Here is a 26,397-nt window from a genome sequence, read left to right on the forward strand (position 1 = left end):
AATACTCAAGTGAATAACTTTACTATATTAACAATAGTAACTTATAAATAATTTCTTAAAATTACTAAAGCAAAGTGTAAAACAAGCAACAAATTGAACAATAAACATGCAAAAGCTATATGAAGCAAACAAAAAATGTTAGTCAGAATTATAGTGTGTCAGACACTGTGCTTCACAATAAAATCTTATTTACTTCTCACAATTATCCTATTACATATGTATTATATTCTTTTGAAGATTATAAAGATAAAAATCCACAGTTAAGTGGCAGAGGAAGAGGAAAAGGGTGAAGAAAAAGAGAAAAGAAAAAGGTAAGAGAAAGTGGTGATTACACAGGCAAATATTCATAGACTAGAGGCCTGCTACATGAAATTCCTACAGGATGGGGAAGGGGGGGTCCCTCAGCCCAGTCTGCACCCTCTCGCAAACTGGGACCATTGACTCCTAACTTCTCACCTGCCTGCCTGCCTGATCGCCCCTAACCACACACCTGCCTGCCTGATCGCCCCTAACTGCCTCTGCCTGCCTGCCTGATCGCCCCTAACCACTCACCTGCTTGTCTGATCGCCCCTAACACTCTGCATGCCTGCCTGATGCCCCTAACTGCTTTGCCTGCCTGCCTGATCGCCCCTAACTGCCTCTGCCTCAGTCCCTGCCACGACTTCATCCAGAAGGATGTCCGGAAGGTCATTTGGTTGTTTGGGCTAATTAGCATATTAAGCTTTTATTATTATAGATGTCATAGATTTGACTGTGGAAGATTTTCTGTACATAATAAAATATGTTCTTTATCAGAATGATCATAAATATAATCTAAGGTTTAACAACAAACCAGGGGAGATATCTGCTACAACCTTACTTGAATATACAATTCTGACAAAATAATAACAACTAATAAACATGCTCACTCCACTATCAACCCAAATAAGATAAATTACAATAACTATTTTAATCTATTATATTGACAAAAGTTAAAAGTTAGACAATACTTTCAAGACCATCATAAAAAATGTACTCAAGGAATTCTCTGTCTTTAGAAACTTAGCAATGTTTACTCTCTTGAACGTATTTGATTAAACATGGTAGAGACATGGTCAAACATTTATGAACAAATGTTTATTGCAGAAATAGTTGAAACAGAAAACAATTACAAACTAAGGAACAACTAGTAAATAATAAAACTAATGCAACATTTGAAAACCATTTTTTTTTTAAATTTTAATGGCAAAGGAAAATGCTTTGCTACATTTATAAGCACATTTTTAAAGAGCCCATAGTATATTGATCTCTGTGAGGTTCATGAAAAAAAATTTGTCTTTATAATTCATCTCCTTTTGAAGATTATCCACAATGATTATATATGATTTCTAAAAAAGAGAAAACTTAAGAAATTGATGTCTCTAAGTAAATTCATGTATTTAGGGAGAGTAGGTGGCAAAAACAAACACAGGAACAGTCGTCAAGTTAATATATTCTATAACTGTGGGGACAAAAAGGAGAAAATTGGGACAACAACTAAAAGGAAGACTAGAGTTTAACTATTTGGGACACTTTTTAACCTAATTTGCAAAACTCATTTACAGTTTGAAGACAAAGAACTGCTGTGAAGCAAGGAGACACAGGGATGCTCACCGCTTCTGCTTAGTGCTGTGGAATGAGGCTGACGATGGAGGTCATGGACCAGCCTGCAGCAGGTAGTCTTCGAAGTGGGGCACCTGTAATTGCTTGGCCAACCAAGCGGAAAGGGAAGCCTGCTAGAGTTGTAACTGCTATTGTGATTAAAAAGGATCACAGCATATTTTGCTGAAAAATGCATCTACTTCCAAGTAGCCTTATAGTTTTAGCCCACCGTTAAAGGAAGTATTTTGTTCAATCTTTATGGACAGGAAGTTAAGAGAAATATAGTAAGACAGAATTAACTTGTTAATTATGCTAGAGGTTCAGGAAGAGGTTAGTGCACGTCATGTCAGCTGGAGAAAGGATAAGAAAAACAATAATGTAAACACAAGGACTAGTTAGAAGACCTTCGTATAGGTACCCTAAATGGTTTTTCATCTTGAGGAATAAAGCTGTAATAAACCACGGCATGGTTTTGGACCTCCTATTTGGAACTACTAATAAAGATATAACTCTTACATGATGATGCTATACATTGGCTAGATAATATAAACTACAGAAGAAAGCTCCAGCAATCTAAACATACATTTTCTTCATTATGACATCATCCAGTCTGAATAAATGTAATAGATTATATACCTTATAGGCAACTGTAAACTGGAGGTGGCTTTGGACTTGCTGGTACATACAAGGAACTGGTGATTTAAAAGATAAGCATTAGGGAACTGTGACTACAGAAAGAGGTTCTTATAATAGGAAGCTACAGTGCAAATCCACTATTCATCTCTGGCTTTGGGAATGTCTTGGATATTGCCTTGAAGTCTTAACTAAGTCAAAACACAATGAAACAGTCAAAATACAATGAAACACTGGTCCCGTGGTGCCCTGTGTCACTGCCATAAGCACCGTCATTTGCATTATTTTGTTTCTAATATAATATTTGTACTTATAGGAACATTCTCACAGAAACTTTTTTGAATTACTATTCTCAAATAAATATTTTCATGCCTAAATACCATTTTTTTCTTAATGTTAATGACTGAAAGGGTCAAACATGTTTGTGCCTAAAATGAGAGCATTAGGCACATGAACAGACCAGGGGTCACCGCTGGGGTGTGCATTCTTAGAGATGGTGTGTGATGTTGCAATCACTGACCTAGAAACCTGATGCTTATGGAGAAGAATGTGATACTCCAATAATGCCTGGCTATAAGGTCTGCCCCTTCACTTTTGCTCTCTTTTCATTTTCAAATGTTTAGAAGAAAGAGCTGATGCCATGTTTGAAAAACATTAGTGTGCCTAAGAAATATCAGATGTACTTTTAAGAAATGTATATCAGGTTCTAATTCAGACCTAATGGATCAGATTCTAGGGTAGAGAGCCCCAGGAACATGCATTTTATCACAAGCACCAGGTAATTCCATAGAAGATCTCTACTGTCTAATAATCACCGCTCCTCAAATACAATTTATCCTTCACAAACTGTCCATGAAAGTGTTTGGTCTGGCTTACAACAGGTCTTAGAAACATTTCACATAAAATATGTTTCTGACTTCTATTTAAATATCTGAAGATCAATTAAAGCCAGTCTTCTATGGAAAAAAAAAATAACAACAATTATTTAAACTAGTTATACTCTCCAATTTATATGGTCTCTACTATTTCCTGGATGCCTTTCTTATCAGTTTCACTAATTTATTTTACCTGTTCGAACTTTAGACTTTGGAATTTCCCACACCTATATAAAATCTGGTTATTCCATCTCATAACTTAAAGCTAATGTCTTACTTTATAGTCACTATGTGCTAAATTCTCTAAGTAAATTCTTTAATTTGATTCAGCAAAAGGTCATTGAAAGTTTACTATAATTTCTCCAGGTTGAATAAGTGAGAGTGCTTTAGCTACTGCACTTAGGGTGTTAGAGGTTGTTACAAGGGCCATCAGTCTTAGAGGCTGTATCATCATTTTTTCAAGTTTCAAATAGCAGTAATTCAATTGCAGGTGTCCTAATTAAGTAAAACTGTCTATTTAAAAAATTCTATTAAGATATTGGGTTAGTAGCTCTTTTAGGTTAAATATTATCTATAGAATATTAAATATACACTAACATAAATAAATGCATTGGACAGGCTATAATTTTTTGAAATTAAAATTTATAATCTTGTTCCATTCATTAAGAAGCATGTGCTCAGAACTTTTCATGGTGAATTTTCATTAAAAAATTGAATAACTTAAGCTATTTCTTGATGTTAAGTAATGTGGCTTAGACATATGTTAATGTGAAATATTATTATTATTATTTTTAAACCTTAAACTATTTAACTGTGGGCTGTCATATCTGTTAGGTACTATGATCCTTTATCCTAGACTGTTACTTTAACAGTCTCTCCTTGCCTTCTAAGATAATTTACATTTTTTTCACAAAAGATTTCTTTTCTGGGTAGATCACTGTGGCTGCTCTTAGTTAGCTCAAGTCAGAAGTGGAAATTATGGGCAAATTCATCTTTTAATCTGTGTCCCAGTATAAATCATATGCCCTAGATTTCTAAAGAAGTCCCAATTTAAATATTCTGTACCCATAAACTCACCCATATTTATTAGCACATGTGGGTTAATATTGTTTTTATATTCCTATTCAGAGACCTCAGAAACCAGAAATCTTACAACTCGGTATTCCCTACTATTAAACAACTAGAGGCCCGGTGCACAAAAATTTGTGCACTGGCGGGGGAGGGGATGGGGGGCATCCCTCAGCCCCACTTGTGCCCTCTCACAGTCTGGGACCCCTCAGGAGATAACCACCTGCTGGCTTAGGCCCGCTCGCCAGGTGGCAGATGGCAGGCCAGATCCAGGGGTTGGGCCGCCACCCAGGGTCAAGCACATGGCAGGGCCGATCTGGGGGTTGGGGCACTGCCCCGGGTCGGGTCACACATGGGACGCCTGGGCAGGGCGGCCGATCACTGCTGCCCTGCCCGGCCACCCCGGGTCAGGTCACACACGGACGCCTGCTGCCCTGGGGGGCAGATAGCAGGCCCGGATGATGGCAGGGAAGGTGGGATGGCGCTGTCCCGCCCCACCACCCCGGGTCGCAATGGCGCTGTCCCTCCCTGCCTGCAGTATGCAAATTAGCTGCCATCTTTGTTGGCGGTTAATTTGCATATCACGCTGATTAGCCAATGGGAGGCATAGCGAAGATACAATTACCATGTTTGTCTATTATTAGATAGGATTAAAAAATATGTCAAAAGCATATAATGTGAGGTCAGAGAAACTTAAAATTACATTATCTAACCCCTTTAATCTATTCTATCACAGAGTTTAAATTGGCAATGCTTATGCCAAGATCATTAGATAGAGCTATTTTCGTTTATCATCCAAATACAAGAAGTCTCATATGATTATATTTGGTAAAATGCAATTTTTCCACTTTATAGAAAATAATCTAATTATTTTTCCAAAGCCTTATCTGAACAAGATGGTAGGCTTTGTCACGGCGTCTTTCAAGATTACCATGCAACCATGAACATTATTCACAGTTTTGGTTTTGAATTCTGTACTACTAGTACCATATTTAAGTTTTTATTTAAATTATCTTATTCTGTGTATCAATTTAGGGGCATTTATGAATTTTCCTGGTATCAGGAAGAGCAGTAGACACCATTCTTTAGTGATTCATAATGAAAAAAAGCAAACAATCTCCAGGCTGTTTAAGTCATGACATGCTGTTTCTTGCTTAATGAAAGATATATTAAAATCATTTGACACTACCACATGTTAACAATCATTTTCTAAGCAGAAACACATACACATACACACACGCACGCACACACACACACGCGCACATTACTATAGATGGTTTGATTTCATTTCCTAAAAAAGTTGCAGGGAACAAACCCTCTTTCTGTCACTACATTTTTTAATGTGATAATAGTCACAGTTTTCCTTGAGTAAAATAATTGAATATGTATAGATACACCTGCCATTTTGAATCAGAGGTAGCAAGATGAATAATGCCTAATTACTTGTAGACTGGTTTCAGAATATAGATAAGAAATCACATGGTACAAGATTGTGGATTCTATATACACCAGGATTGATGTTACTAAAAACCCAATACCATGAGTGAAAAGGTTTATAGAGAGTCATCCATACTCTTTGTCATTCTCTAGTATAATAATATATTATAACAATATATGAATTATATAATCACATATGAATTCATATATTAAGAATTTTTATTTTAGCTAAAAATGAAATTAGCATTAAATATTATCAACAAGGTGCCATTTCTCTGATTTTAAAATCTTTAAAAATATTTTAACAATCTTAAATAACTTTGAAAATATTAACCATAGTACTATCAATCTAACTGAACCCATTGTATTGTATTTTGTGACTTCCTTTCCAAGCTTTGTCCTCACATAGTTGAATAACTTTTTTCTGATTTTGTCTAAGATTATTTGATAAGAATTTTTCATTATACTATGTAGTGTACATATTTTGTTTTTAAACTTGTATTTTAATGTATGAATTTATTTCTCTATTGTTTATTTATGTTGTTAGAATTTCATGACAATATCACAACTCATGCTAAAAGGAACCATTTGTTTTAATTTTATTGTAATAGGAATATTTCAAATGATATCTGTCCTTTCAATATGTTTTTATTTACTTAGTATGGCAAAAAGTGTCTAAGATTGCCCCCACTGACTTCCACTTCTGGCATTCACACCCTGTGTAGCTGGAATGGCTGTTGGGTGTGTCTAGAGAGTCAAGAGATTTACTGATTTTCAGATACAAAAATTAGTTTTTTGCTTCTTATGTTTGTTTTTTAAAATTATAGGCTCTGATCCCACAAATCATGTATTAGAAATCATTTTCCTTGGCAAGAGAGTTAGAGGTGACAGCTGAACCAAGGTGCCTAGACTAGCAGAGAGGCATATTTATATTTGATGATGAGATTGGATCAGGTGCCTTGGCCCTGGCTGGTGTCACATAGCGGTTAGAGTGCTGGCCTGTGCACTGCAGGTTCGATTCCCAGGTCAAGGGCACATACATGGGTTGCTGGTTTGATCCCCAGCCCTTGTCAGGGCACTTAACCAAAAAAAAAAAAAAAAAGATTGTATCAGGTGATGATACTGAATATTCCTTCTATTAAAAATTCTTAGTGAAATTTCAGATGCTCGATCCCCATCTCCATGCTCATTCCCCCTGATTCTGCCCTTTGCCTACACACTTTGTGCTTTCCCAGCAAGAAACAGGTCTGTGTCTGTTAATGTTACACACCTGTGAATTTTACCTTTGCAAGTATGATTAATTAAAACAGGCAGGTAAAAGTTCAGTTAAAAAAAACAAAACACTTTCTTGACTAAAGCAAAACTATACTCAACATTTTTTGTTTGCACCATAACTTTAATATCATCAATATTTTTTTCAATTAGTTATTTCCCCCTTTCTCTAATAGCTGAGAAAAATCAGACTGAAAGGAAAAAAGAAATGTTTGCTTCCCTTCATGACAATTTCTGACCATGACACCAAGATAATTTGGATTTTCCAGCTGGTCTTCACTCTATATAGTATTTATTGGAGCATAGAAGACATTCAGAAGGTATTATAGATTTTCAATTTCTTTTACATATTTTTTTCTAAACTCATGTGATTATTGGCTGTAAGGTCAACAAGCTGTAAGAGAAGTATAGCTTTCAAGCATTACTTGTACCTGAATCCCTTTCCTCTTCTGTTTATTATTGTTTATGTTCCTTTTAAGAGAAGCTTCTAGTTCCAGTAACCTTTCAGTCCATTGAAAGGCCATGCTAACATTGTTTTTGGCTCTTGTCCTTATATCAGAACTTTATGTTCCTCATAGGAAATTGTTGCCCATACAAAGATATACCACTCCTAGTTGTTTTGTCTTTCACCTCCAGTTCCATAATTTCTTTTCATAACAAATAATTGTATGTTTTCTTTATAAAAACTAGTACTTTTAAATTTTCATCTGCTAGTGCAGACCAGTTTGCTAATAACATAAATTGTTTCTCTAAGAATATATACATTCAGCAGAAGAATGACATCATTGAAATTCCCATGTTCCCAACTCTAGGCACTAGATTTCATTTGTCTGCTTTGGGTCTTGATATTTTGTATTTTTAAAGAGCTGTTTGGTGACTAGTCATCAGAAAACACTAGGAAGCATAATGTGGAATACATTAATCCTTACCAATAGGGAGTTTTAAGAGAGCAAGACTTTATATACTCATATTTAAAGATATGAAGTATTTTAAAGCATGAGAAGTTTAGTGTATTCCCTTAATAGAAGCACATGACAAGTGCTGTACTTTTCCCATCTTGCAGGACCCACGCAGATCTATGGGGTGGGGCACAGACAGATCTGCTCAATTCTACCCTCTTGGTGAAGTCAATTCTACCCCCAGACCCAGAAAGAAGTCCTTCCTCTGAAGCATTACAAACATTTGCAAAATCCTGGACACTAAATACACTTTCCCCATTACTTGTAAAAATAAAACAACGGAAAAGGCAAGTGCATAAGACATATTTTAACTCAGTATGACTTGCTTCAAATCCTTCAGTAGGAAGTGTCTGCACAAAATTGAATTTAGAAAAAATTCATCTCAGCAGATTCAGCATTATATTGCTCATTACGGGAACCCCGCCTCTGCTGTGGGTGTAGCCAAGGGAATATTTTCTGAACTAGAGAACAAGTAGAGTCGGGATTAGGATTATTATGCTAATGAATATTTGTTTCAGAAGAAAATGCCTTCTAAATTTTTTTCCTGTGTTTAATACAACAGCAATTATTTTTTCTTTAACACTCTTTACCTATGAGATCTTAAATTTTATTGAACTTATGGGGGTGACATTGGTTAATAAAATTATATATGCTCCAGATATTTGTACAATTATATAATACTAGTGGCCCAGTGCATGAAATTCCTGCACATTAAAAGGGAATTAATTAGAGGAAATATTTTAATATGCTATTTGCCCTTTCTCTATAATAGAACTGTCAGAGATGAAAGAAAATTAGTAAAATGTATATGAAAATCTTCCTCCTGTCAGAGTCTGGGGCATGCAGTGGGACCCGGAGTCAAGTCCCTGCCCACCTGCATGCACCTTGAAATCGCACAAGACCCAGACTCGGCCAGCCCCACCCCTATTGGGCGAGATCCAGACCTTGCTGGCCCCACCCCCATCAAGCTCTGCCGGGCAGGGGACCCAGCCTCAGGTTTCCCATCAAGCCCCACCGGGTGGGGGGCACAGCCTCAGGTCCCCTGCCCTGGCCTGGCGCCATGCAGCCTCAGGTCCCTGCTGATTGCTCATTACGGGAACCCCGCCTCTGCTGTGGGTGTAGCTATCTTGTGTTACGGAAACCCTGCCTCCACCTGGGTGCAGCCATCTTGTGATGGCATGATGGAGTGAGGGTGAATTTGCATATTACCTCTTTATTATATAGGATGTCATCGTTATATTGCATTGTGTGTTCACCATCCCAAACCCAGTCTCCTTCCATCACCATTTAATTTTGGCACCATGTTGTGTGTGAGTTTTTCCAAAGTAATGCTTTCAATAACTTAAAACATGCAGATTACCAAATGACAAATGGAATTTTGTCTGATTATATTCACTGTACCCTGAAATAAAAAAAAACTTAATTCACATAGCAAATGGATTAATAGTTATTTGAAGTAACAAATTAAACTTGTATCTTAACTCTTATATCTGAAGTGAAAAGTTTATGCCAAAATTACAGGGGCTCACCACATGTTCCTTAGACTCATTTAAATTTTTGAGATCAGGATGAGTTAGTGTTTTGATGGAGCTATCTAAGTAATTACTTCATCTGCATTTCACAGGCCATTAGTGCATTTTTCCCCCATACTAACCAACCCATCTGTGTATACAACATGAGTTCACAAGGTAATTATCTACTTTCTAACATTCTCCTTTAGGCAAGGGAGACAGATAAAGGAAACACACAAGCTTTTGAGGACTCATGCTATAATTTTCACCACTTGAGTCATCTTCCTTTTAAATTTTGAAATTCTCTTCCTAAGTAGGCTTAGTCTAGCAAGAAATTCATGTTATAAACTGTGTAACTCACATAGAACAGGAATTACTCCCCAGAATAGACACTGAAAATTCAACAGTTATATTAGAAAAATCTTACATAGCTCAAACAGTGTGTCTCCTTTTTATGCCCCAAGTTTTCGTGCAGAATGCTAAAACAAAGACCCACTTTGCTTTCTTTAGCTAATGGGGGACATTAGCTAGAAAGTACAGTATTCCTACATGGGTAGGTTTTATGATTATCTAATTTAATAGGAATTGCCTGCTAAATAATAGGTCATGGAGTGACTATGGTTAATTCAATGGAACTATGCAAGAATTAGGAAAAAACTTCATTAAAAATTTATTTTATAGTATTATTCATAAGATTATAATATGGGGAGAATTTTAGCTGTACTATATTTTACATTAGAAGCTTAATTTGTATATTATTAAAATATTATTTAAAAATAAATCACATATATTATCTATACTTATATTATCTAAGAAATTTTAAGCTTTTCAAACTGACTTTTGTAATCACCCATTAGGATATGGGACTGTTTCAAATGAAGGAAGATAGATAAGTATGAGAATAAAGTTAATTTTAGAATTAGAATCTGTTTCTAAATTCCAACTTTATTTCCCCTGGAATTTATAAAGACTATGAATTGGTATAAAAAGTTAAATACATGAGATTTAATTCTTAACTTATTTTTAAAAATAAACAACATTCATTTAACTCATATTTTGGACATAAAATCACTTTATACTAGTGTATTAAGTTATATGGTTTCCTTTTTCTTTTCTTTCCACATTCCTTCCCATTCCTTTTTTTTATTTCTTAAAGAGAGAGAGTGGTGGGGAGAAAGAAAGGGGAGAGAGACAGAGAAACATCAATGTGAGAGAGACACATCGATTGGCTGCCTCCCAAACACACTCCGAATGGGCCAAGGATTGAGCATGCAACTGAGTGTCCTTGACCAGAAATCGAACCTGAGACCCTTCAGTGCATGGGCTGATGCTCCAAACACTGAGCCAAATAGACAAGAACTATTTTTATACTGTTTAAAACATGACAGCAGTGGAATAGGAAGCATAACACAGAAAAAAAACAAACAAACAAAATAAAAACCCAACAGCTGGTTATCTTGGAGAAGGTTTCCTCTTTTTCTTTATGAGTAGATATAAACCCCTATTTTAAATACTAAAGAAAAATACTGCTTTTCATATATGTAATTATATTTCTGTTTAATTTTTAAAGATTTATCTTAGACAAAGGTATTTCATTTTAAAAACTTAAAAAAGTTGCACCATCAGTTTCATTCCTAGTAAAATAAAATTATATGAAAAATGTCATTTTCTTATTATTTAAGTGATGGAAGCAGTTCAACAAGCCACTGCTTATTTCACTCATACAATGAAAGTAAACAACTATTTATCTGGGTGTTAAATTGTCCTTCTTTCTATATATCCCCAAGCTGTAACAAATCCTTTCTCTATTAAGTTGACAATCTGGAAACCACAGATTTTATTTTTTGTTTTCTACATGGTAATAATAGTAGTGTCTACCTTCCATTACTATTAACATTTCCAAGAAAAAAAAATCCTAAGTGAAAAGTTTCCAGTGCTTTCAAGGGTCTTAGAACTTCAAAGAAAAATATCAGACGCAGGCATCAGAAGAATAGCTAAGAAACAAAATATTCCTCTGGTGTAGGAAGAAGCTGCTTAGAACTAAGACAAATTGAAAATTCTAGACTTGAGGCTATTTTATGAAGTATACTAGTAGCCCAGTGCACGAAATTCGTGCACATTAAAAGGGAATTAATTAGTGGAGATATTTTAATATTGCTATTTGCCCTTTCTCAATAATAGAAGTGTGAGAGATGAAAGGAAATTAGTAAAATGTATAAGAAAATAATATATAAATGTATTAATAAATAAACAGTAACAAAAGGATATAACAACAGAGGCATGATATAAAAACAACAAAAACATGATATGAAAACAACAAAAACATGATATAAAAATGACAAAAACATTATATGAAAACAACAAAAAATGATATAAAAATGACAAAAACATGATATGAAAACAACAAAAACATGATATAAAAACAACAGGGATGCAAACAATGACTGATAAAGTGATTAAACTTATTCTAATATCTCCCTGTATACCATATTAAGAGTGAAAACACTGTCAGAGTGCTTGACTAATTTCCCTTGTGATGAAGTACTTAGAACTTTAACTGTAACATCACATGCTCTTAAAACACTAGAGAAAGCAACATATAACTGACCATGTGTGAAAACGGGTTCAGGTAGGAATATTCCTACTCTGTCTAGAGTTTGTCCTTGTGATTTATTAATAATCATCACAAATGCTGGCATCACGGGAAACTGTCATTGAATTAATTTAAATGGGAGGCCAATGTCAGACGGGGACAAATCAATTCTTGGAATCAGAACAACCTCTCCCTCTGCAGATCCTGTTAATACTTCAGCTTCAATAATGTTAGGTCGTAATCTTTTGATAATAAATCTGGTACCATTACAAGGACCCCATTTACTATTAAGATTTCTCAATAGCACGATGATTGCACCACTTTCAATTTTAATATATGACACAGCATTCCCAAAGGAGTAATACTATTAAGTATTTTCAGCATCATCTGTTGAATCAATGGAATCATCACTCAGATATGTGTGAAAATCTCCATCGAGTATATCCAAAATTTCTTCATTTAATTTTTGAACGTGCTCATTTTTTTGGACAAAGAATTGCATGTTTAGATATATTTTTAATATTATCTATAGATATACTATTTCCAAATGTAGCTTTAATAATAGATCCATTACAAATCATTTCACAGGGGATTTCAGTAATATCCATTCCTAAATGAAAACTGCTATCAAGTATGCCATCTCCAAGTTTTACTAACTATTCACTATAAGCAGAATCCTCTGATCTCATATTTGTTTTAAGAGACAATTTATTGAAACATCCCAAAACATTACAGTACTTTAAACTTGTTTGTACTATGGCCGATCCCATAGCATGTGGTACAATACTGAGACATTGCCAAAAATCCCCTCCAAGAAGGAGGACTTTGCCACCAAATACAACATTCAAATTCGTAATTTCTCTTAGTAATCTGTCTATGGCATTTATAGCATGACTGGATGCCATGATGCATTCATTAATAATGAGAAGCTGGGCCTTTTTAATAGTTTTAGCAACTTCACTGTTTATATCAAGTCTAGAAATAGAAGTTTCATTTAATGGAATTGGTCATTTATATTGGAAATGAAAGGTTCTTCCACTGAGAAGTAAATTTGCAGCAATTCCTGGAGATGCTGTGGGTAAAACAGTACCACTACAACCCCTAATATAATGTATTAAAACTTTATTGTGGGGAGCTGCTAAAGTGTTTTGGACAGGTTCAAGCCTTGGACTGATGAGAGGGCAGAGTCCTCTCATTGCCATGTGCAAGTCCCAGCTTGGAGGGCAGGGCCCTCCCAGCACAATTATAACCAACAGCTATAGTTGTAATCTTGATCCTGTGGTCCAAATACATGGCCCCACGTGCCTGAGTGATGTAGGCTTGATAGAGTTCAGGTGCATGTAGTTGAGTAGGATTGAAACCCAGGAGAATGTTGTAAACATCTTGGTCATGCCCTTACTTTGCCTCGTGGTATCTGCTATAAAATAAAGGCACGGCTGTGGGCATGGTCACTGTCTCTCAGAGAAGCAGCGTCCCACTGAGACCCAGATTTCATTCTCTTGTCTGTCTTTTCTAAGCCTTTCAGCCAGCCCCACTCAGGTTTACCCTTGGCAGTGCTGGAGCAGCACACTTTAAAAAGATATTCCTCGCCCTAACTGGTTTGGCTCGGTGGATAGAGGGTCGGCCTTTGGACTGAAGGGTCCCAGGTTCGATTCCAGACAAGGGCATGTACCTTGGTTGTGGGCACATCCCCGGTAGGGGGCGTGCAGGAGGCAGCTGATCAATGTATCTCTCTCATCGATGTTTCTCTCTATCCCTCTCCCTTTCTCTCTGTAAAAAATCAATAAAATATATTAAAAAAAAAAAGATATGCTTCCATGCTCTGAGGGTGGGTTCCTGCCTCAAACCCCGCCCTTACAGGAAACAGCTGGGGGGGGGGGGGGTGCAGCCATTTCCAAGACAACCCCTGCAGGAATGACTTCCTTCTGCTTGGTCACGCTTCTGGCCATGATGTTACACCCAGGGTTTTTATTAGTATAGATTAGTTGTGCAACTTCTTTCCCCACTGAGTTATGCAACTTCTTTCTCCACTCTCCAAATTGTCTTTCAATTGATATTATTTTAGTTTCTTCTGGTTAAATTTACTATTCAAGGTATATAATATATTCAAGGTATATATTATACCAATCTGTATACATTTCTTTGAGTTTTTATTTGCTGAAATGTAGTCATTTGACAACAACAAAAAATTATCTATGAGCCCGGCCAGCGTGGTGCAGTTGTTGAACATCAACCTATGAACCCAGAGGTCATGGTTTGAATCCTGGTCAGGGCACATACCTGGGCTGTGCACTCCATCCTCAGTGGTGGGTGTGCAGGAGGCAGCTGCTCAAGTGATACACTCTCATCATTGATGTTTCTATCTCTCTCTCCCTCTCCCTTCCTCTCTGAAATCAATAAAAAAGAATTTAAAAAATTATTTATGAAAACTTCCATTTAGTAGTTATATATTCTTTCAGCAGGCAGTGTTTTTGTTATTTGATCAACACTCAACTATTGCACACATACCATATGCTAGACACTCTAATAGGTATCTATACTAATAATAGAGAAATATGCAAATTGTCTGTGACTCTGTCACAGTAACAGTTACAACCAAACAGCAGGCTGTGTGGGGCAACCAAGCTGTCAGGGGGGTTAGTGAGGGACGGTGAAACAACTGAACAGCAGGCTGCGTGGGCGACCAGGCCAGTAGGAGAGTTAGTGAGGGACGACCAAATGACTGAACAGCAGGCTGCGTGGGGCAACCAGGCCAGCAGGGGGGGGCAGTTGGGGGCGACCAGGCCAGCAAGGAGGTAGTTGGGGGCTACCAGGCTGGCAGGGGGGCAGTAAGGGGTGAGCAGGATGGTGGGGGGGGGGCAGTTGGAGGCAACCAAGCTGGTGGGGGGGGGTGGTTAGGGGTGACCAGTCCTCCAGGGGGTCAATGGGGACAACCAGGCTGGCAGGGGGGCATTTGGGGGTGACCAGGCCAGCAGGGGGGGCAATAGGGGCGGCTAGGCTGTTAGGGGGGCAGTTAGGGGCGACCAGGCTAGCAGGGGGGGAAGTTGGGGACCACCAGGCCATCTGGGAGGGCAGTTGGGGGTGATTAGGCTGGCAAGGGGGGCAGTTAGGGGCAATCAGGCAGGTAGGCAGAGGTGGTTAGGGGTGATCAGGCTGCCGGGGGGGGTGATCAGGCAGGCAGGCAGATGAACAGTTAGGAGTCAGTAGTCCCAGATTGTGAGAGGGATGTCTGACTGTCAGTTTAGGCCTGATCCCCAGTATTGGGTCTAAACCAGCAGTCAGACATCCCCCGAGGGGTCCCGGACTAGAGAGGGTGCAAGCTGGGCTTAGGGGACCCCCCCTCCTGTGCACAAATTTCGTGCACTGGGCCTCTAGTGAAAAATAAAAGACACACGTGATCCCTGCCTTCAATGTATTCTAGTCCAGTAAGGGAGGCTGAAGGAAATAAATGAGTACAGATTATAATCAGTGGTATAAAGAAAGTTAATTGTGTTGTGTAGGATAATAATAATAGGGCAATCTGGCTGATTTGGAAAAAGGAGCTCAAGGAAGACCTCTCTGAGGAATGACACGTAGAGGCCTGAAAGACTTTTAAAAAGTAAGCATGTAAAGAACAGGAAGAAATAGAAGGATGCATTAGAGAAACAAAGACCAAGGACTTGACCTGGGAACAGGATCAGCCTGTTGAAGGAACTTGGCTGATGTGGCTGAAGCTTTGGTTGAGAGTGAATTCTTTTAGCCATGATTCAGTAGTTTGAATCCTATTCCCAGGCACAGAAGAGCCACTGGAGAATTTTAAGCAGGGGAAGGACAGGTTGCAATTTATATTTTAGGGATGTCACTTGGTAGTGAGATCAGAGTGTTTTAAAAGTTTCTGTAATGCTTTATATCAAGTCAGTAGCCACCAGCCACATGTGACTATTCAAACATAAACTGCTGATTAAAATTAAGCAAGATTTAAAATTCAGTTCCTCAAATCCCATGTGACTGCTGACCACAATACTGGCCAGCACAAAGACAGAACGTTTCCATGGGTGCAGGGACGCTCTCCCGAGCAGTGCTGCTCTGGAACAGTGGCTTGTCCATGCCTTTCTCCTCTCCATTCTTCAGCTCCTGCACCTTCCCGTAGGCTTCGCCAGCTGTGTGTTGGCTCTTGGCTTCCTCATTCTCATTCCTCCTGTTCTTGGCTCTTCCACTTCTATGCCTTCCTTCACCATCAGCACTTCCCCTTCCCTTTTCTCTCCCTCTGTTCCAGACACAGCTTTCCAGTCAACTTCACAAACCTGTCTTGATGGCAACTTAAATTCAAGGTGCCCATAAATGCATTGTTTTTCTTCATGACCATTTACTTATCCTGACCCCTCTATTTTTTTATTGACACTGGTAATGTCTTAGTCACCAGCTATAAGTGATGTGCACTCCTTTCCCACTCAGGCAGACATGCAATAGTTGCTTAATCATAGGTAATCTACCTTCATACTGTCTCTTACCTACTTTTATTTCAAATATTGCCAAATTAATTTTTGCCTAGATCAGTGGTTCTCAATCTTCTGGTCCTTTAAATACACTTCCTCATGTTGTGACCCAACCATAATTATTTTAGTTGCTACTTCATAACTGTAATGTTGCTACTGTTATGAATCGTAATGTAAATATCTGATACGCAGGATGGTCTTAGGCGACCCCTGTGAAAGGGGTTGCGACCCACAGGTTGGCCTAGACTATTGTTATAATTCCCCTGATAAATCCATTCCAAATCAGCATTGGTAGATTAATCTCCCTAGAGTAAAGGTTCAAGCAAGGGGTTCAAAGGTACATATTGCTTAAAGATACATACTGTCTTCCCAGGCTATAAAAATAATGTCAGATTTCCACTTTTTCTATAACCTACTCTTTTTCATAGCTTGTTTGTTATTCCAAAACCTGCCCCATGAATTACACCCTCAAACTTTGCTTATGCCATTCCCTTTCCATCTGCATGACATCTCCTCTCCACTTTATGGATTTTTATGGACTTTTATTTAAGACCCATCATAAATGCTATTTGCTCTTTTAAGCCATTCTTTAAATTCAAAACTTAGTATTTTCTTTAATTCCCAGTACAATTTTTTAATGTCTTTTATTTCTTGAGTTTACAATTTTTCATCTTGTATTATAGTTTATTGTTTTGTACCTTGTAATCTCTACAAACAAGAATAGTGTATACATATTAATATCAAAGGCAGTATCAATCATATTTATCAAATTAAATTAAGTAATGCAAATATCCTCAAATTTATTACAGATTTTATTGCAGCTGTAAAGATATATTCTGCTTTGATTTATGTAGGTATCCGAATAAGTCTAATGTCTTTTTAAAATTTAGCAAGTATGGTATAACAATTTCCTTATAAAAAGTTTGCAGGTGAGAACTGACATCTTTAGTCACTTGGGGTTACTCAGATGGCGTGTCCTTACCTGTGAAAAGAAGCATAAAATTTTCTGTTTTGTCAGGGCAAAGCATTTGCTAAGGATAAATTGAACATCATATGTGAAATTCTCAAGTGACTGTACTTACCGATAAGTCAACCTCTGCCAAGATTTCAATTTTCAAATTCTTTAGCCCAAGATGAATGCCTGAGAATGCAAAAGTCACGATTTGCTCTTGGATACACAGCATGGTTTTCTTGATGGGTGGCATACAGAACAAAAAACAGATAGGCTGACACTTTTAAGTGCCTTATTGTTTTCTTAGGACTTTATTGGAAGAAGAGATTTCCAGAAGAAAATACTTTCATTATTTACATCATAAAATGTACAGAACATACCATTGAAGTTTCATTTGGAGAAATCACTTGAACTATTTTAAATTCATAACTGGTTGATGGCCATGTATAGATCTTTACAATAGTACTTGCTATTTATATCTATATATAAATTTAATACTATTTATATATAATTATATATCTATAATATATACGTAGATACAAAATTATATGTAAATTGTACTTCATAATTTTGGGTTAATCTGCAAACGCTAATGACAAGTTCCATGCTCCATGACATGGTCATTGCTACTCATTTAGATGTCAGTGACAGTTATTTGATATCAGTATGGAACAACAAACAGCACATATTCTAAAATATAGACATCACATACAACTGGTTACATTAGGTGCCACCGAATATGCTCATGGTCTTGGGTTGATTAGCCATTAATAAAAATTTGGGAGCCAAATGTGAATACAACTTTTGGATGAGTTATTGTTCTAAGATGCTATTTTGTTGTTTGTTGTTGTTGTTGTTGTTACAACTTAAATATGGAAATCAAGATGCTGAGCTGAAATTAAGTCTCAATTTAATGTTTGGATAAGCAGAACAATGTTAATTTATTAAGACTACACAGGTCATACATTAGTCACACCACTAAAATATTTTTGAAATCTATACACTAAAAATAATACTTTTATCCACGATCTTAACTTTTCTAATTGACCCCACTTTCCTTTCTTCCTGACATCTACCTCCATTAGCCTTTAACATGGGGTCATTTCTAACATAAAAAAAAAAATCAGTGTGTCTCAATGCAAATACCTTAATGAACATAATTTCTATGTTTGCTACTTTCTATCTATTTTGGCCAATTAATCAATTTGATATTACCTGTGAAACATTAAATCAATAAGAAAATGAGGAAGTAATATATATTCCAAATAATCCTTGAACATGTTACGAACCAAGCACATCTCTAACTTAGGGCTGGCCTCCCCATTTGCTCTTGTCTCAGCCTTAAAAGCTCCACACACCAAATATTTGCAGAGTTCTCCTAGGACCATGCTTCAGTGTCATTTCGAAAAGTGATAATTATCAACCATCTATGCAACAATATTTCTCTTTATGTACTTATTGTGCTTTATTTTTCTTCACAGCATTTATCATCATCCTTCCTTATATTTTACTAGATGCCCAGTGCATGAAATTCTTGCACTGGGGTAGAGGGTCCCTCAGCCCGGCCTGCGCCCTCTTGTGGGGAACAGGCCTAAGCTGGCAGTAGGACATCCCTCTCACAGTCCTGCCATCGCTGCTGTGCTTGCCAGTCATGAGCCCAGCTTCTGGCTGAGTGGCACTCCCCCTATGGGAGTGCACTGACCACCAGGGGGCAGCTCCAGCATTGAGTGTCTGCCCCCTGGTGGTCAATGCACATCACAGTGACCAGTCATTCAGCCATTCAGTCAATTTGCATATTAGCCTTTTATTATATAGGATAAGTACTTATTGTTTTTTTGACACCAGCCTCCCATTTACAATGTAAATGGAGGGCAAGAGCTTTATTCTTGTCATGTATTCAACACGCAAAATGTGTGTCCAACACCTGACAAATAAACATAAATTGAATAAATAATGAGACCAAAACAATTCATCCTATTGGACAACTCAAGTGTCCATGGTCATCTGCATAGACACTCCTGATATCTACCTCTCCATAATCATTTAGAAAACTTATGATCACGAATGCATTCAACTGTTAATTATGGAATAAATCATATAAGACCATTATCATTTCTTCTTATTAATACACGAAAAAGTTATTAAACTGTTAATAAACCACTTTGTCATTGATATCTTGTAAAAACTTGAAAAGTGGGTTGTATATGTTGCAGAAGTATTTTCTTTTTACCCTCTCGTGTCTCCTCTGTTGCTAATTGATCAGTGAACACCAACGTAATCTTATCTCCCCATCAATCTCAAATTGTTCCCCTATACCCACATTTCCATCTACCTGTCTGATTATGAGAAGGATACTTTTTCTTACTCTTTAACCCCTTGTACGCCATTAGCATCTGTAGTTGCAAGCAGCGGATCTTCTCCACATGCCACGCACGTCTATTAAAAAAAATGTTTTCCCTACGTGGCAGCCCTGACCTGTTAAAATCATTTTTTTGTGAGAATTTTCAGCCGAAAATACTCAAGAATATCCGAATTGTTAGTAATGTATTTATTTTTATAATATTCATTGCAAACTGATTTTTTAAATTAAATTCAAATTACCACGCCGTGTGGGGATGGTTTTCATTCTGGACACGTGTTAAGTAACTAAGATTTTGTCAGGAACTAAAAGGTGTCATTTTGGCATGCAGTAAGCATGGCACTCGGAAAGGAGTGTCAATATGAGAAGAATAAAAACTCAGTTCCTTTCACCTATCAAGTGTGTGAATGGGTATTTTTATTTTTGTATTATTCATGTTAACTTTGAATTTTTCCAAATTATGCTGCCTGCTCAGACATTAGTACAAATAAAGTTCCCTTTAGGAGAAGTGTAAGGCTACCACTTAACCTTTTTGGTTTTTACAATAAATATCTCTTTTGATATATCTTAGGTATTTTTTATGAAGATTATCCCCATAAAAGAATAGCAAATAAATTATACAAGATAATGTTGGGAAATCTCATCACTTACTAATTTAATTAAAACAGGAAATATACAATTTAGTGAAATTTGCACTGTTAATGTTAAACACCAGGTATTTAGTCTCTGTATTTTTTTGCTATGACACAGAAATTGTTTTGCTTAACATAAGAATAGATAAAACTATTTATTTTAATAATCATTTAAAACTACTTGGGTTGGTTGATGATCATGAAATATATTTAAGGAATTGGTTTGAGGCCTTGGCTGGGTTGCTGAGTTGGTTAGAGCATCATCCCGATACTCCAAGGTTGTGGGTTCAATTCCTGGTCAGGGCATACACAAGAGTCAACCAATGAGGGCATAAATAAGTGGAACCCAAACAATGTTCCCCTCTCTCTCTCTCTCTCTCTCTCTCTCTCGTTAAGAAATTAAACAAAATGGAATTGGTTTGAACACTTGAAGGAAATGGGCAAAGACTATGCAAAGGAGGTTCAAAATGGAAAAATACAAATAACCAATAAACAGTAACATATAATGTTCACTTATAAGTAACCGGCAAAATAAAAATGAAAACCCTATGATATATGTTCTAGATAACAGACTGCTCATTCTTTTATTGTTGAAAGAGTGAGGAAATGGCTACTTATATATTCTCTTGGGGATAAAAACTGACTTCTATAAGGCAATTTGAAAATAGGTTTGACAAGATTTAAAATTGTACAGCTTTGACCAAACAATGTTGTTTTTAGAAATTTACTCTAAAAAAATAATGACAAGTGTGTGAACATATATATTCACATGCATATATTGCATGTATTTGTGTGTATTATTAAAACAGTGTTGCAATAAAATACTTCTATGCATTTGTATGTGTGAGTATGAATATATTTTTATAACAACAGTATTTATAGTATAAAATACTGAGAACTATCTAAACATAAAGAACTAGAAGTTTTCTGAAGTAAAATTTCATAGAGGTTTTAGGGATGAAACTGTACAATTATTCATTGAAAAGAAATTCACAACTAATTACGAGTTGAGAAAAACAGGTCATACAACAGTATATTGAGAATGACCACGTTTTCAGTACATAAACTATAATCACATTTCTAGGACAAAATTTATATTTTATGCATATGCAGAGGCAATAAGCTGAGGGAATGATGCTAACCTATTATTAGTTACCTTTGGATGATATGATTATGACTGATTTTAATTCTAATTTTTTCCAGTTTTATTTTTAGTCTGTGTTAATTTTGTTAAAATATTTATTTTAAAAAGCACTTTGAAATACCGCCTAAAAATAAACAAGATATTTTGGTTGTAGACAGTTTATTAAATGATAACCGATTGTTTGGAAACAAACTGTGGTGAGGTCTAACTATGATTTTATAAAGCTATTATTGGATAAAGAGTAATAGAGTATACATGTGAGACAGTTCATATTTGTGACAAGTGTTCCAGTTTTACTTTCTGGTTATAGAAAAGTTATAGCATTATAAATAGTGATCGATGCCCCAGATACGTCCTTTAGAAGAGCGCCTCATGGGGAGTTACATTAAAGATGTACACAGTCAGTAATGAATATTGCACTTCAGGTTCTGAAAAACATTAGTGAGAGATAAGTAAATAATGTCAAAACAGGTTGTTGCCAGGATGCTGTACTAGCAAGTCTAAAAGACCCGTATTTGAGGACAGTGAGGGTATCGGTGCACTCACTTACTGTCAGAACAAGGGAGTGAAAATGTAGGCTAAAAATAGAGAGCATTTCTAGTTGATGTGTATGCTATATGTCCTATTGGAAAATATGGTTGTTATTAATTTACTGAATTATAGTTCATCAAACATTCCAGTTTGTTAAATAATCACATAAACCATCCCCCAAATTTATGAGGTACACATTTCTGTTTTCTCAGGTTCCTCACTCTTCCTTGAGTTCTATATTCAAACAATTACCTGGTCTTTTCTTTTCCTCTCCCCTCCATCGTGTCTCCCCCCACTCCCCCCCTACATTTAACCTCAAAAGCACTCCTTTTCCATTTTCATAGTCATACTATAGCCCTTGGCTGACTCAGGCCAGGATTGTTACTGTCGGTCTCAGGTATGAGGATCATTACTTCTTTCCAATCCCTTTGATAGGGCTCTCTCACCAGATACTTTTGACATGTCAATTTGACTCTAGCATTTTCCCTTTACACAGCCTATAGTGGGTCTTGACGACCTAACAAATGAAGTACAAATTCTGAAGGCAGGCATTCCACATTCTTGGCAATCAAATTACCCATCTTCTGATAATTTCATCAAACTGAAGTCACCCCAAAACATCTTCCAAGTTTCTATTCTATAGTTTCCACTACTATGTTAGTCCTGAGATGCCATAAATCCTTTTTTTCAGACCATTCAAATTCTCCCAGTTTTTCAAGATTCCAAAAACAATTACCTGACCACTACAGGCTTCTGATAAATCACTGCCTGCTCAATTGATTAAGCAATAATACATGGCTTGCTTATCACAGCTCTGTTATTGTTCTGAACTATAATTGAAATATTTATTAAATTTTGAAATGTTCATGCCTTTTCTATCCAACTGGATTACAAACCCTCTGAGACTAAGCACTGTACTTGATATCTGTGATTTTCAAATTGAGGGATGAGTACTCCTAAGGAAACCTTCTAAGAACCATTTTCTGATGCTCAAATTCCATGTGTACTCTTGACTAAAATTGTCTCCTTGATAACCCAGCCTTTTTAAATAGGCAAATATTTACCATACAAATGGGAAAAAGCCAAACTTCTCATCCATTCAGAATTTTATATTTTGTTACAAACATTCCTTCCACATCTCACTCTTTTGCCTCTCTTCTCTCTTCTCTCTCTCTCTCTCTCTCTCTCTCTCTCTCTTTCTCTCCCTTGTTTCTCCAACCTCATCTCAGACCACAGCTGGGTCCTTGGGCAATTTCACACCTCAGGGCTTTTCTATGAACTCTTTCCTTTGCCTGGAACACTGGTTCTGTGTCCCTCCTCATTTGGCTACTGCTTTCTCATGCTTCATGTTTCAGTTTAAGTTCTTACCTCTTACTCCCTCAGGGAGACAAGCCCCGATTCTCAATCTAATTTAGCTTTAATTATCCTCTTCGTGTCTCCCCTGGCACCTCCATGACACCTTTGCAGCACTTACTACAATTCCTATAATGTTGGTCTCCTCCTAGACCTGAGCCCCACACCATAGGAACTGTGTCTGTTTCACCCACTGCTCTATCCATTGGCCTGGCAAGGGGCCTGGCATGACAGAAGTGCTCAGAAAGTACCTGCTGACTAAGTGAAAGAGTATAGAAAATCTATATTGCCTCCAAAAATTAAATCTATTTTAGACTCAGATGGACCTTAGAGATTTTTGAAAACCAAAGCAGTAAATTCTTTTTAGAGACAGAATGGGTCTTGGGACCCACACTGAGTGAGGAACAAAGCAGGGACTGAAACCAATCACTATGAGTCCCCTGTCAAATTCTCTCTTAATTCTGCCACTCCTACTCATAATATATAATTAAATATCTATTGACAGAACAGCAATCTAGGGAGTATGCTTAACTTCTTTTTTGAATTCAAGCCTCATTCATTCTAATTACAATTAAACTAGAGGCCTGATGCATGAAGATTCATGCAAGAATGGGCCTTCCTTCCCCTGGCTGCTGGCACTGCCTTCACTCATGCCTGGAGATGCCTTTCTGCCTTCCCACACTGCCCAGAGGCCCAGAGCAGCTGGGGATGTGTGGAATGCCGCCCCCCCCCAACTCGGTGCCTGTGTATGCAAATTAACCCATCTTTGTTGTGTTAATTTGCATACTCACTCCTGATTGGCTGGTGGGCATCACGGAGGTATGGTCAATTTGCATCTTTCTCTTTTATTATTGTAGATAATTGAGATGTCTATAGTTTTAAAGCTATCTTGTCTCAGGTTTTCCATCTATATAATATGATAGCTTGTCAGAAAAGCAGCTTATTAAGTGTATCAAAAGAACAGATTATAAAAATCTCTTATTTATTCTTAACTTTAGTACGTTGAGAAGGAGAGGCTTGATCTTTCTTTTAATCACTTACCTAAAAGAATTATAAAATATATAACATGGTCAATTAAGAATGAGGGATAAAGAAATACTTAAGAAAATTAATTCCTCCTCTGTGCCTTTCTATCTGAGCAGTGCCAGAACATGCCTAAGAAAGACTGTTTGTCTCCATGAACATTTCCTTGCTCTGCAGGCTGGTCCCTCACATCTGATTTACAAATCTGTAATAGAAATGTCCATTCATGGGCCTGGGTGCGTACTGAATTGGTCTTCAAGGAAAATAAACATTCGGGGCTTCTTTAGTATCACAGTATTTAAAAAACCCTTCTTTTATTTCGGTGTTTAGGTTGTATAAACTTGTTTCATAGTAAATAAGGGAAGAGGAGGAAATCTACATTAGTACAGATAATGCCTGAAATAATTTGTATAAACTACCACAGTTGAGTTTTCCTATGTCACAGTATAAGGGGAGTCTATGGGCCACTGAAAAGAAAGAGGGTGAGCCCATCCACAGAGTAAACTTTAATTTAGAGAATTATACTGGGTATTATCACAGAATAGAATGAGATGATGCAATGAAAAGGAAGCATATAATTCTTTCAAGGTCTTCCTTTGAAATAATAACTTTTTAAAAATCATGCCAACGCGTTATCATTCCACTGTATGGTTAACACAATATAATGAAAATCTGTAGCTCTTTGGATAGAAGAATAATACTACATTTACATGGAAAATTCGCAACAGGAAATGAGGACTTCAGTTCTCCCTTTTTTAAATGTGAAACATAAAAATATAATAACTATTGTTTGTATGCAAACTACATTCATTACCAATATTGAATCATTAGTTCAAACGATTTTTTTGAAATACGGCGGACTCTACAATCTAAATATATTTTTTCCTGGTGGTAATAGAGCAATTACTGATAATATCCATAATTTTCTGTGGAAATAAGATCCATATTATGTCCCAGGTTTAGAAAAAGCATTAGAGAATTATTTATGAAATGAATGAGAATGTAACATTTATAAGACAAAGTCAAATAACCTTTAAGCGAACACGAAAGATTGCTAATGGATTCAGTTTATCCACACCTAGGAGGATACGATAATGAACAAAAAAGGATCATGGACTTCACACAAGCAATTAAAATGGATTATTAAAATCACAGACTGTGTACACAAAATCTGGGTGTAACTTGCCTAACAATAAAAACTATAATCATGATAACACTAAAATATACATCAAATATTTTACTTAATCCAGAATAGAACAGATGCATAGGGTAATTTCTACTCTTTTAAACTGAAACACAACCATATTTTATTCATTTATCAAAATAGCTTATTCAATGTAGTTATTAAAAGACAGCAGCTACCTTCCAAAACACTAATCAAAATGTTCCACAATGAACTCTAATCTCCAAGGTATCTGAATTCTGATATCCGAGACTAAATCCCCATAACCATTTCTTCATGACTGATTCTTTTTGGCTGCCTTACAATAATAACATTTGTGTTATGACATCCCCACATGCCTACACATACTACATGGAGAGCTACATGAAGAGAAGGAATGTGTCTTAGTCATATTTGCATTACACAGAATCGTGCCCCACACACCTGTGTTCACTCTGGAAATATATACTGAACTGAACATATACCAAACACCTACTATGTGCCAGCATTATGGTAAGCTAAACAAAGCAAACTTCATCCTTGCCCTCATAGAGCTAAATGCTTAACAGCAAGTGATAAAGCAACTGCAATAATATGTGCTAGGTGCTCTGATCCATGAAAAGAGGCTACAATGCAATATTGGGGGGTGCATAATTAGGCCGTCATAGAAGCCTTCTGAAAGGAAGACATTATTGCCTGGCCTGTGTGACTCAGTGGTTGAACATCAACTTATGAACCAGGAGGTCACGGTTCGATTCCTAGTCAGGGTACATGCCTGGGTTGTGGGCTCAATTCCCA

The 26,397-nt window shown here is 36.8% G+C and overlaps 1 protein-coding gene across 5 annotated transcripts in view; it reads right to left on the bottom strand.

Moving 5' to 3' along the window:
* The window catches only part of ADGRB3 (adhesion G protein-coupled receptor B3), a 699,707-nt gene that overhangs the window by 458,938 nt on the left and 214,372 nt on the right, over positions 1-26,397 (bottom strand). The window lies entirely within an intron of this gene.

This window comes from Myotis yumanensis, unplaced genomic scaffold (genome assembly GCF_028538775.1).
Source record: "Myotis yumanensis isolate MYYU_CA2020_CCGP unplaced genomic scaffold, mMyoYum1.0.hap1 SCAF_6, whole genome shotgun sequence".
NCBI lineage: Eukaryota > Metazoa > Chordata > Mammalia > Chiroptera > Vespertilionidae > Myotis > Myotis yumanensis.